Source organism: Gallus gallus, chromosome 15 (assembly GCF_016699485.2).
Source record: "Gallus gallus isolate bGalGal1 chromosome 15, bGalGal1.mat.broiler.GRCg7b, whole genome shotgun sequence".
In the NCBI taxonomy this organism is placed as follows: Eukaryota; Metazoa; Chordata; class Aves; order Galliformes; family Phasianidae; genus Gallus; species Gallus gallus.
This window is the reverse complement of record NC_052546.1, coordinates 1,919,568-1,932,415: the sequence shown is the minus strand read 5'-3', so window position 1 is coordinate 1,932,415 and position 12,848 is coordinate 1,919,568. Positions and strand designations below refer to the sequence as shown.

General features: G+C 47.4%; 1 protein-coding gene across 34 annotated transcripts in view; it reads left to right on the top strand.

The window, feature by feature from the left end:
• The window catches only part of FBRSL1 (fibrosin like 1), a 419,446-nt gene that overhangs the window by 62,101 nt on the left and 344,497 nt on the right, over positions 1–12,848 (top strand). The window lies entirely within an intron of this gene.

Sequence of the window (12,848 nt, the reverse complement as noted above, 5' to 3'; positions counted from 1 at the left end):
TAATTTGTTGTAGAATAAGGCTGGCTGACATCAATATTCTAAGGAATCTTAACTGGAAATGGTCATGCAAATTACTTGGCACCTTTCAGTGACCACCAAAGCCATTAGTTTCCTTGGAGAATACTGAGAGGAGCGTTAATTAAATCAACAGGAATGGACAGAGAAGAGAATGGTAGATAAGCAGCTGTTCAGAGAAGGAAAAAAAATTCAATTGTGCAGCATGATTTACGGGGAAGGAGGAGATCCTTTAAATGTTTGGTGGTATCCAGTAGTGAGACTCCCTTCCCTGCCCCAAAAAAATACCTTTCTGGCAGTTTCTGGAAGAGAGGTAGAGACGAGGAAAGTGCTAAGCTTGGTGACCCTTCTCTGCTAATGCCTTCTCCCTGCCCCCTCCTGAGAGCTGGCACAGCTTTCCTGCACCAGCAGGCGCGTCTATCCTGCCATCTGTACTGCATGCATAGAGACAAAGGTGCCAAATTTCAGCCAGGGTCTGAGAGACTTGTTCTCTTAGGGGTGGGAGATGGAGCAGAGATGCAGCTCCTTCCCACCTTCCCACTCACCTTCCAGCTTGCCTTTCCATGCATGGTGCTGCCTGCTCTCAGTAATGTGTCTGGGGTCTTGGGGAGGGGATGGGAGGGAGCCTGGATCCATCGCACGATTAGCGTGTGCATCCCATAATTAATTTATGAAGTCAGCTGGGAACGCCAGCAGTGGAAGGCAGAGAAGACTTGTGAAGCAGTGAGGAGAGGTGCAGTCCTGGAAGATCTTTTGCTCCTCTTCACCCACTGGCGGTTGGCTCTGTTTTTTCCCAATGTACTGTTCAGAGCTGCTATAAATTGCAGACAGATTTGATCTTGCCAAATGCAAGTTAAAATGTCAGAATGTTTCCCAATTCCTTCTTTTGTAACTATGGATTTCTAAGGTACTTTTTTCCCCCGATGTTTTCTCCTCTTTCTACTTCTCCTGTAATTAATAGTGACCTTGTACTCTTCCACGTGAAAAAAAAATGCAAGCATTATGTTTGTAATATGTAAGATCACACAGTTACTTTTTGCTGGCACATTCCTCCAAGCTCCTGTTCTGCATATTGGAATATTTTTCATGCTGGCTTCCAGAATTCATGGGCAAGGGCAAGCTAGGTTTTTGTGTTGGACAGGAATCAAAGGATCTGGAAATGGAGCCAGCAACTGTAGAATAAAAGCAATTATCACATGCAATGGTATGTAAATGTGTTTATTAAAGATGCTTATGTCACTTGTTACTGTGTATCGTAGAGTCGCAGTATCTTTGATTCTGACAATAGCCTTGGGAAATGTAATAGCAATACTTTTCCCATTTTTCAGAGCTTCTTCTTAAATAACTTCCCCTTCAAATTAATTCTCTTGGTCTCCCTTCAGACATGCTGTTATTTTCTTTTCTTACCAGCCATCTAGTGATGTGGTTGACCTTGGTTTTCATATCCTGCAGGCCAGATCAACTACTTCCTGAAAAATATTTGACCAAGGGGAAACGCAAGGCAGGGCAGAGATTTGACGTGTTCTGCTTTCTGCACCCAAGCTAGGTCGGAGAAACTTGTGGAGCAGCCTGAGAGACAGCTGCAGCACAGGGGGTGATCAGGAAATCCTTAGAAAATCTTGTAGTGCCTGCCTGCTGGATATTTCAAAAACAAACACCTGTGCTGCGTCCCCCTCTGCCACAAAAACAAACCCGACCAACTAAGTGGTGTGTCTGTAGAGGGGAGGGGGGCTTACTCCCTTGTTTTGAAACAAAATGAAACTGTTGTTGTCTGGTTAGAGGCACTGAAGTGCTGGGCTGTGTTTGTGTGCTCCATAGGAACATTTTCTAAGGATCAGTTTGCTTTTGTTGTTGTCTTTACCTTGAACTGCATCTGTACAACAGCTGTTCTTCTAAAAATGCATACCTGTCATTAAGTATGCGTAATTAAATTTAAGCTCATTTGAAAATTGCTTTGATTCCTTATGATGGCTGCACAGGCAGGCTTTCTTTTCTGTGGGGAAACTTTCTTTAGGAACGTGCTTACAGCAAGTGATGTGGTCCTTAAAAACAAAACAGCAGCAAAACTTTTGGCCTTGAAAAGAGGGTGAAGAAACGTTCCTGTAGATAACGTGAGTTTGTTCCTGTCAGTCTGATCCAGCCAAGCATCCCATCCAGGTGTTAGTTGAGGTAGGAACACTTAATGGAATTCAAATGGAGTATCTGGCTCGTGTTTGCTGCCAGAACTTATGCAGGTCAGTCCCAAACCGTCACGGCTGAATGCGAATGCAGTGTGGCCTCTGTCGGATTCAGCTCTTTTCCTGAAGGCTGGAGAGAGGAGAGCAGTGAGTGTGAGCCAGGGTTGCTTTGGGAGAAAGGGGAAAGTAAATAAAAGCGCGGACTGCAGCTCAGGATATAAAAATCCCTTCCTTCCTGCATGCAGCAGCCAGGGACCGTGCGGTGACCAGGTCTCACCCACTGGTGGCTTTCCCAGCAGCTGTCATAATGTTATTCTTTTCAGCAGCCGTTTTTGTTTGAAATAATTTCTTAACAAAAACATCTCAGGCCTGATCCTGTGAGGAGCAATTAAAAGCTTTGGCAGCTGGGCTTCATCCACCTTCCTGCCCTCCCCACAAAATGCTCCCAGTGGAGCTGAGGCCTCCATCGCTGCGCCCAGCGCCATGATGGGCGTGGGACAGGCAGGGCTGGGTGCCATCAGTGTGGAAACAGCAGTGCTCTGTGGTGAGGTGGCTGTATGTATGTCCCTAGCAGGTGAAGGAGGCCTTATCAAGAATGAAGGCTGCTGTCACCTTGCAATGTGCTGCAGGTGCTGTGTGGTGCTGTGTGGCAGGAGGTGCAGAGGTGCTGGGCGCCATGTTGGTGCTGAGGGAGGGCTGCCATGTCCCTTCAGCCACCTGTTGCAACAAGGAAGAGGTTAGGAAGGTGCCAAAGAGTGGGACACTGCATGTTTGTGTGGGCAGTGCTGTGATGCACAGCTGAGCCCTCCAAGCTGGGCCTAGCCTGGAGGCTGCCCTCCCCTGCACCAAACTGAGGCCTGCGGCCCCTCAGCCTGAGGAAGCCTGTCAGGGAGGAGGCCTGGGACCCATCCTGCTCACTGCTCCCCTCAGCAGCGGTGCTGTGCCCTGAGGCCACCTGCCAGGCCATGCGTGGGTTTCCATCCCTGCCTTGCCTGCGTCTGGTGCTGCAGTGTGGCTTAAGAGTTTCACACAGGAATGAAATGCAGTGTTTGTGAGGAGAAGCTAACTGCATTTTCAAACACAATGCTACTTGGAGCGTGGATGTGTCTGCAGCAGTGGAGGAAGGCTGTGCTGGGAGATGGAAAATGGCGGGGGGAGACCAGGCTGGAGACCCAGCTGGGCAGGATGCAGCCTGGAAACACTGTGATAGAACTGCCAAAAATTCTGAGCAGCTTCAGTGCCTGTTAAGAGAATAGCAGCAGGGCAGTTTGCCTTGGAGTTTGTGGGGCCCTCTGGTGCGGCACACCGTGCTGTTGAAGGTAAGTCAAATGCTCTGCAAAATGAAGTGGTTTTCAAGCCATCGCTGTTGTGCCTGCAACATGCTTCTGCGTGCTGCCAGCTGCAGACTGAGGGCATTAAGGAACTGTTACTGAAAACAAAAGTACAATAAGGAGGGTGAAGTCAGCTGATACGAAGTGGGAGGGAAGAGATGTGTTGTTTGTGTTGGAATGGCGCTGATTTTGTAGCACGTACCAGAAATGGATGCACTTGGCGATCCACGCTCTCTGGGGACCTGTGGTTCTCTGCATCTGCTCATCTTTTTCTCTGGTAATTTAACATGAAAGGGTTGTGGTCTCATGTGGTCGTGCCTGATTTGTGTATCCCTGCCTTACCTTTCCTTGATCAGGAAGGCAATGCAGTCATCCATTTTTGAGTCTGTTTGCTCAGGGTCTCTGTTTGACTTTGTTCCACCAGCTTGTGATTCATACTGTCAAAAACCATCCTCTATGCTTTTGCCTGAAGTCAGGCTGTGATTTTCTCATTTTCAGAGTGATTTGCCTCTTTCCTGATATAATTTAGACAGGGAAATGTAATCAATCAATCAGCACGGTAATTGCCTGTTTAGCATTGACGACAGCTGAGAGATTGCTTTGCATTTAACAAGTCTTCTTCTGGTGGAGGTGGAGATCAGAGGTCAGCACCTTCTGACTCCAGGGATACACTCCCTGGAGGAAATGTGGCTCTCTTTTTGGCCAGAGGCAGCTGTGTGGTTTAACTTGTACTGCCTGCTGTACTGGTGTGGGATCTTTGAGAATGGCGATCTTAGGTCTTTGTGGGACCAGAGCTGGCTGCTGGGTAGGAATTACAGTAGGAAATATTTCCAGGAAAAATCCTAGTGGATCCATGGTCAAATGATCTCTCAGGTTACTCACAGATTTAAAGGTGCTATTTGCTCATCTTCGGCAAGATAGCACAGGGGATGTCATCCAGAACTTCAGCTGACAGGGAACAAGCTTTGCAAAATCTCTTGAGAGTCTCACTCTGAAGAGGAGATCTGGTGTGCTGAAACAAATGGAAAGAACAGCTTGCTTATAGGACACCTGGAGTCAAGTAGTAGCATCAGTTGGTAAGCAGGCTGTGGAGATGGAACTTGCTGGGTTACAATTATGCTTCTTAATAATATTTTCAAAGCTATCGACTTTGCTGTGTCAGATAGCGAGACCCTGGAAGGATTTGCTTATTAGCCTTTTTTTCTTGTCTGTCTGCATAACATCTGGCTATCTGGCAGAAGCTTACAACGCTGTCCCAAAGACCTATTTCATAAAGTGATAATTCAGATAAATGACAGTTTCTGTAGAGAAGGCGTTTCGAATCATTGGCCAGTGAACCACGTAGTTCTGCTTCTATAAAACCACTACTTCTGCTAGTTGCAATGCTAGAAACATGTTAAAAATGTGTGGCTTTGTCCCTTCTCCCTCCCCTTCCCTTTGGCAGCTGCTACACAGTGATCCCAGGCAGTTAACTTATGCTGCCATTGTCAGCGGGAGCTGCCTGGTTGTGCTCAGCAACCACCACAACATCATCCATTTTTTTTCAACAATATGATTTCAGAAGTGCTCCCAACAACAAATAAAATAATGGAAGGGTCGGTAAGTGACACTAAAATGTAAAATCCGAGAGCACAGAAAAACAAACAGGTTTTAGGACAGAAAACATTGGTGGGTGTGAGTACACCAGCAATCTGAGCTTGAGTCCAGATTCCTGCAGTTGAGTGTGTCCAATTAAACCAGAGGCATGTCTCATGGGTAAGCAGCTCTCAGTAATACCGGTATGAGCGGTTTTGTGTTTCTCATTCCCACACACGTGATGTGCTGTACCAGTGTGAGGTTTCTAAGATGGCCGAGCTGTGCCACGCCAGTGGAAGTGTCTGGTTCCCCTTCCCTTGCCAGTTCAGGCAACTGGCTAATCCTTCAGAGGCAGTGAGCTGTTCTGTAAAAGCTCTGTGTCTGCTGTGCCAGCACAATATCCTTTGTTGTTGTTGTTGTTGTTTGTTTTTTGCATAAAATGGGGGTGTCAATTCCTTCTGCCATCCTTCATTTCCTGATCTGAATGGATGTTGAAATAGTTATGCTGCCACAACTTGCAGCAGGAGCATGCAGTGACAGGAGGCTGAGCATGGGGTGGGCAGTGGAGGAGAGGGAGAGAGCATGACAGGAAGTGCTGTAAGCCATTGGGACTGCCAAACATGCCACATCACTGAAACGCAGCTTAAGTGCAACTGAAAGATCTGGTAAATATCCAGCAGGAGAAACGTGCCCATCATTAATTAAAAAGCAAGTGGTGCAGGTTTGGATGTCCAGTCAGAGGGTGTCTATAGCTTGCTGGAGAATTGCCCCTAAGAATAGAATATTTTTCTGCTTCGTGTTCAGGTTTCCAGTGTAAGTTTGATACTTGGCTTCTGAAATGTCTTTAAGGGCAGGCTCTTTTGACCGTTAAATGCCTCAAAGCAAAACAAAAAGATCAATTTCAGTCAGATCAGTGGTTCTGCTCAATTCTTTAACCATTGAATGGCAGTAGATAGTGGTTGATGACGATGTTATTATATCTCTGCATGTTGTTATGGCCATTGTACAAACTTTTTGCTGGGGTACGTGTCATTAACTGCAGGACAGAAACTAAGGCAAGTCGTGACTATAGAAATGAAGTTAAGATGCTGCATTTCATTCACCCAAGAAGAGAACAGACCCTGTCAGGTTCCTTCTTTGAAGAGCCATGAGAGCCTGAGCTGTGTAAGCAATGAGTCGCCAGGCTTCCTTCCTTCTTTGCTGCGCCATGCAGTCGGGCACTCCTCACCCCTGCAGACCCTGCATGTGGTCCCCTACAGCGAGGAGAGGGAGGGCAGTTGCTCTTGTGGTTTGCTACATTAGTTCCTTTCTGTTACAGTGTAAGTTGGTTGGTCTCTGAACTTTGGGAAAACCCAGCAGTTCCCCACCATACCTTTATCTGCGCAGGTTTCGCTGCTGTGATGCAATTGACACCATGCTACTTGGCAGTATGAAGCCACATGTTGCCAGAAGGCTGGCAGGTATTTTTAGCGTAGCCTGCTGAGCAATAAAAAAGGAAAGTACCCCTTTTCCCCACTGAAAGGACCAAGGGCTGTAGGCCATGGGTAGTTGGACGGTGCTCAGCTGTTGTTTTTTATACTCCTGTTGGGTTGCCTTCACCTATTGTTTGTAAAGAAATTATTAATGCATGGGTGCTCCAGTTGCTGCAGCTGTCTTAGTTTTTGCCTTTCCCTGTCTGTCTCCCCATACTTTTTTTCCTCTCATTGTCTCAAATTAGCGCCACAATTAAAGTGTGAAGCCTGCTGGCAGCTAACTGGTAATTACTGTACAATGAAAGAGGAACATCTGTCAAAGCCGGGACAAGATAACAGCTGTAATTGATTGCCACATCATGGAGTTTGTCCACCAGCAGATGGCTGGGGCCAGCTTTTAAGAACCAATCACAGCAGTGGTCCGGGGGATTCGGTGACTTTTCCGAGGTGACTGTGAGTTACACCTGTTCGGAGGCAGCCATGCAAGGCTCCATCATTTTGCTCCCTTTATTTGACTTTGTTTATATATTTTGAAGTCTGTGCTGACATCCAAAGCAGTACCTGGGCTCAGCAGTGCTGCCGTTCCCACCAGGCAGGGAGGAGCAGTGTGGAGCTGGGGCTGCCAGGGAGGACCTGCAGGTCGCTAACAGCTGCTGCATGGGGAGGGCCTCTGCTCATTGAAGCACTTGTGAAAAAGCACAGAAGTGAGTTCAAATTCACTGCTGGACACAGGGGTCTCTTCAGAGATGGACTCCTAAAGAACGTGCAGTGGGGGGAGCTGCCGGCTGTAGAACATGGGGCTCCTGTGTCAGAACTACATCAGGAATACTTACACTGTGATTGCTTCCCCTGCTCTGAAATTCACAGCTCCTGCTCTTAGCTCCTGTATTGTGTCTCACTGGCAGAGCTGACAGGAAAAGGTCTGCATTTATGAATTGCAGTGCTGTAATAAAACCTGCAGACTAAGAGGAACCGAGGAACTGTCATTGTTTCCACTACAGTGTTGGCCCTCTATTTTACTGCATTGTTAGAGCATGTTTGTGGCACATTCTCTCCTGCACTAGAATCGTTGCTGAAGAGATAGAATGAATAATCTGGAGTTGAAGGTTGTAACTTTTATTACACATAATGGCACTTGCTTTGTGGTAACAATGAGATAAGGGCTGAGGAATCAGATCTGTCCTTGTTCTGCAGTTTTCCTTTTCTAGTCACATACATACAGAAAGTGCAGGGAATTTTTTTCTATCCTTCATCTCCAGGGAGAGTGTGTGTGTGTGTGTGTGTGTGTGTGTGTGTGTGTGTGTGTGTGTGTGTGTGGTGATGGGGATGAATCTTATATTATTCTCCACGAGAAAGCAGGATGTCTCCATGTAAATGGCTTGCACAAAGGCTAGTTGGCAGTCCCAAACTGTACAGAGCATGAATAGCTGTTGCCATTCGGCTCTCCCGGTGTTCAGTCATAGGGTTAATTGTTAAACAATTAGAGCTGCATTTCAAAGGCAATAAGACAAATGAGCTCAGGTATGCGAGCAGTTTCACCTTGCACGCCACCCTCCTCCCACCCTTGCAGTGACTCAGTTGGACGGATCTTCCTGCGTTATTGTGTAAAACAGCAGCTTGTTTTAAACGGCACAATCTGTCATTAATTCAGCTAATAAATCACAGCATAAGAACAAGAGTCTTGCAAGATTAACATCTACAATCAATTGGGAATTACAACATTGGCCTTCATAGGCAAAGCTGATCGTTAAGTCATGGAAAATTTATTACCTTACAAATCTGCTTATAAAAAGTGTTGACTTGAAGCCTTTATAGATTGTATTTATTATTATCAGATATTCAGGGTTTTTTTTTTTTTTTTTTTTTTTTTTTTTTTGGATGAGAGGTTAAATACCTACAGTTCTCGTGCTCTGCTTTGTCACTGAGTTACAAACCACGATGGGCATTTTTCTAGGGTAAACTGAATTTTTTGTGGAGTGATCCCATGGAAGTGTGCAGATCCTGTGCATCACGATCCTCTCAGTGTGATAATACTTGCATTAAATGCCAGGTGAGGCCCAAACCACCTCCTTGTTAAGTCTTCCAACTGAATTTCAAACCATTTTTGCTGGCTCCGAGCAAAGTGAGATGCATTATTTCTCCTTTGGGTCTGCAGTGGGAGAATTCAGCTGGAGCTGTGACACAACCATCGTTAAGGCTTTCATATCCTGTGACAAGAGGAGAAAATCTGTGGAACAATTCCTGCTAAAAGCACCAGGTATCTGTGCAAAATAAAGCACCGCCCGAAGAGCAGTTAGTTCTGGACCGATTGTGTTACTTTGGAGCTTTTTCATCCCACCTGCTTAAGTGAGAAGAGGGATTCTGCACCTCAAGTAATTTCTGTTGAAAATAAGCAGAAGGCAATAGATCGGTGTGCATGTGGTCTTTGGTTTTGATGTGGAGAACACGTAGTCTTAAACTGAAATGAACATGTAAGCTGATAAATGAATTCTGAAGATAAATAACGGAGCTGCTCTATTTTTTTAACTGGATTTCAATAGTTGCCACATTTAAAAAGATGATGCTGATGTTATAGATATGCTGGTAACTTCAACTGGCTGCTTGGCACCCATTCAGGTACGAAGGAGTGGTTTCCTAACTCGTGGATGGGGTGGTTATCTGGGCTGGAGCTCTAGAAAAGTGCAGAAGAGGAAATATCTGAAAGATGCTAAGTGCTGTAGTGTGGTGTCTGGGTCTGCCTGAAGCCCACCTTGAGAAATCAGTTCCCTGTTCCTTCACCCCGTGCCTTGTTGGTGGCACCTCGGGGTTAGTGTCCTCTGCATTTATATGCATTCCAGAGTAGTGGAGACAGCGGCAGCCAGCACACTTGACATGGAGAGCCCCTTTGTGCTCCTGAGTCCTGCGTGAGCAGCAGGTCAGCCAGTGAGCAGTCTGAATAAGCAGTCCTTGTGTCTTCGTGTGTCTCTCTGATCTGCTGAACAAAACCAGCGTACGAAAGGCAGGAAGGCAAAGTGAAGGCCTCTTAAATGTCACCGTAATGTCAGCAGCACTGGGAGCAGAGCAGCCTCCGAAGAGCAGAAAGCTTTGTAATATTTATAGAAACAGAATTTGTTAAAAATACATTTGCCTGTTACAGTTCAACCTCTTGGAGTCCTCACTCCTTTCAGCTGTGGGAGTGGGTGCTGAGCTGAGAGTGTCTGCGTGTGTTTCAGGCTGGGTTTGAGTTGCTGCAGTCATTCTGGGATCCTAGAAAATGCTAGAAATCCTGGTGTATGGCAGGAACTGATGCGGTCCTTCTATTGAAGAAGCTTAAAGCCTTCTGAAATAAGCCTATTCTACCTATCCCCTTGTAAACATGAAGGAGATCAGGATCAGGGTATATGCTATGCAGAGCAGCTAGCAGCTCACCTCCTTTTGCAGAAGTAGGCAGTGGCAGTAGGTGGGATACCTGGCACCCAGGCCTCTGTACTGGAAAAGCCCACTTTCCTTTCTCCATGCCTTGGACTCCAGTACTGACAACAGAACAATGCCCGCCTGTCTGCTTGTTTGTGCAAAGCCTGCTGTGTCGAGCTGCTCCAGCATGGTGGTGTGTCTTGTCACCACGATCATAGGCACGTAACGCTTTTACAGCATAACAAAACGGACCTGGAAAACAACCAGGAAATTCAGAGAGAGAATGCTGTGAAATGATCTGAGATAAACCTGTCTCTTGTCCCATGTTGTGCAGGAATCCCAGCAATTGCTGCGCTGTTCCACGTTGCTTGTCACATAGCCGCGGTGGCTGGCGGCAGACAGGCGGTGTCCCCGACCCAGATGGGCCGGCAGTGTTCCTGGCACAGCCCGAGGCTGTTCCCACAAGCGGGAGATGCGGTCCGTGTGCTGCAGGGAGCAGCGCTGCCTGCTGTGTTGAAAGCGCTGCCTCTCGAGAGCATCAGAGTGGATGGGGCTGCCTGGCTCCCCCAGACCTGAAGTCACAGGCTTCCAACAAATGTTATTTCCTGTAGTGGGGAAGAATTGCTCTTTATGCTGTGCATACACCTAGAATCCTTCCACGGCCTTCTTGGTTGTTTGTTGTTTTTTCCCCTTGCATTTGATTTCTTGCCTTGTTCCAAAGGGGCAGTGCCCCTCCAGCTTAGTGGAGCACCCTCTTAAAGCAATCAGTCAGCACCACATCCAGGACCACTGAAAGACAAATTGTTGCCTAATGAACGCAGTGACTGCCGCTCCTTCTCTTCCGTTCCCCAGGAGTTTGAAGACACACTGGTTTCTGATTTGCAGCTGGGTGCTCCGGAGCCCTGGGCTTGCAGCTCTGATTTACCTGAGCTTGATTTCAGCGAGGTAGAAAAAATCAACTCCAATCCCACCAAGTATGTTGTTAGAGTTGAGCAGGCAGCAGCTGTGTTTTAGAGCGCGCTATAAGGCTAGATATGACATATTCCATTGGGGGAGTAAGAAATCATTCTTTTGTTCTCTGTATTTGACATTACACAACGTTTCCTAGTACCAGATTTGCTGCTGTGCTGCCCGCCTCTCACTGATGTCTTCTTGTGTGTAGCAGCATGCTGGTGGAGCAAAGCACTCACTGCCCCTACTTGTTCAAACCATATGTTTTGCAAAGGCTTCTCCTCCTCCCCTCTGTTCGGAGCAGGAAAGGCCTAACAGGACATGTAACAGCTCCTGCTCGTTTCTCTTCCCTGCTTATTAAAGTCAGTGAAGGAGACCACTTCAGTTTAGCAGGCTGAAAATTGCTAGAGCTTGGGTGCAGACCTGAGCCTTCTCATGCACTGCTCTTGTGGGAGGCAAACCCAAAATCTGGAGCAGGGCAGGAGGCCAAAGGTGCCACACGAGCCATCCCGTTGGACCTGCTGCTGCCTGTGGGTTGACACAGAAGTGTCACTGCTGACATTGCTTGCCCCCTCTTGCCCACACTGCTCTCCCAGGAGCTCAAAATCTAATTGTGTGAGCATGGCTTTGTTTTCCTTGCTTGGGATGGCTGCGGGGGGAGTGGATGGAGCAGCACTGCTCAGTGGATTAATAGTGTTTCCCAGCAGTTAGTGGATGCTTTGATTACAGCACTTTCTTAATGACCACTTGACTGCAGGTGGTCAAGGATGGCTTTAAAACGTCCTTCTTAAATTACTTTCAGACTCTACGGAGAAATGTAAAACTGTACTTTTCCCCTTCCAGCAGAGCTGTGGCAGCGCTGCATTACCTGCTTGTGGCACACAGAAACGAGCACACCTTTCTGATCTGTCTTCTTTATCAGACTCCTGTGTGGTTCTCCCTGTGGGCAGCTAAATTACTGCGCTGGGAGGAGGAGGAGGAAGATTAGCAAAGCGAGTATTTATCTGTCTTAATGAGTGTTCTGTTGACAGGAATTATTCCGAGTATTTGCTGAACTTTAGTTACTGTTCATGTAAATCTCTTTTTTCCTTACTTGAATTGACAAGTTCATTTCTTGTGCTGAGTTCTTGGTGCACGTAATGCAGCTGGTTGCTGCCTGTCCTTGCAGACAGACACATGGTGGTTCTTTGGTCAATCGCTTGCCCTCTGTTTGCCCACGGGGATCCTGTTGCAGCACAGGCTGTGGAAGCACAATGTGGAGTGGCTGGGCTTTGAGAGGAGCTGTGCTGGCTCTGCTTGAAGCCGCTGCTGCATGTGGCTGGGTGCGGTGAGGCGGCACGCCGGGGCTGCAGGGGCTTTGGATGAAGGTGGTCCCGGAGCGTATGTTCCCATCACCCAACCCAGCAGGGAAAGGTGTGATGGGCAGAAAGACTTGAATGCTTAGCAAAGGTACTCCTTGCTTGCTGTTTTCTTTGGGAGATTGCACTACCTCGGCTCATTAATTCTCTGGTACATGTGAGAAGTTCTGTAATGAAAGCTCAGCTGTTCTGCAGCTTGGAGAGGAAGGAAGATATCTTGTGGGGTTTGAAGAGATTCGTGGATCCCTTTGGCTCCTGTATTGCGTAAAAAGCAGCCCAGCTCTTCTGGCTGTAATGGTGCTGCGATGTCACCCTGGGCTTAAGTACCCTGGTCCTTTGTGTCTACCTCTATCTCAGAACTTTATTTCCCTCATAAGGTGGATGTAGCACGTGGCTGGGGCAGTTCTGCTCCCTGGTGCTTGCTGAGTGCGGGGAAATCCATGCGTGGAGGGAGGGTACCCGGGCTGGATGGTCTCCTGGGCCTGGAGGTGCTGCGCTGCCAGCCCTGAGGACATCCTGCTGTCTGGTTCTCTCCTCCTCTCCGTGTCTGGTTCTTACCGAGATGCGGCAGGGACC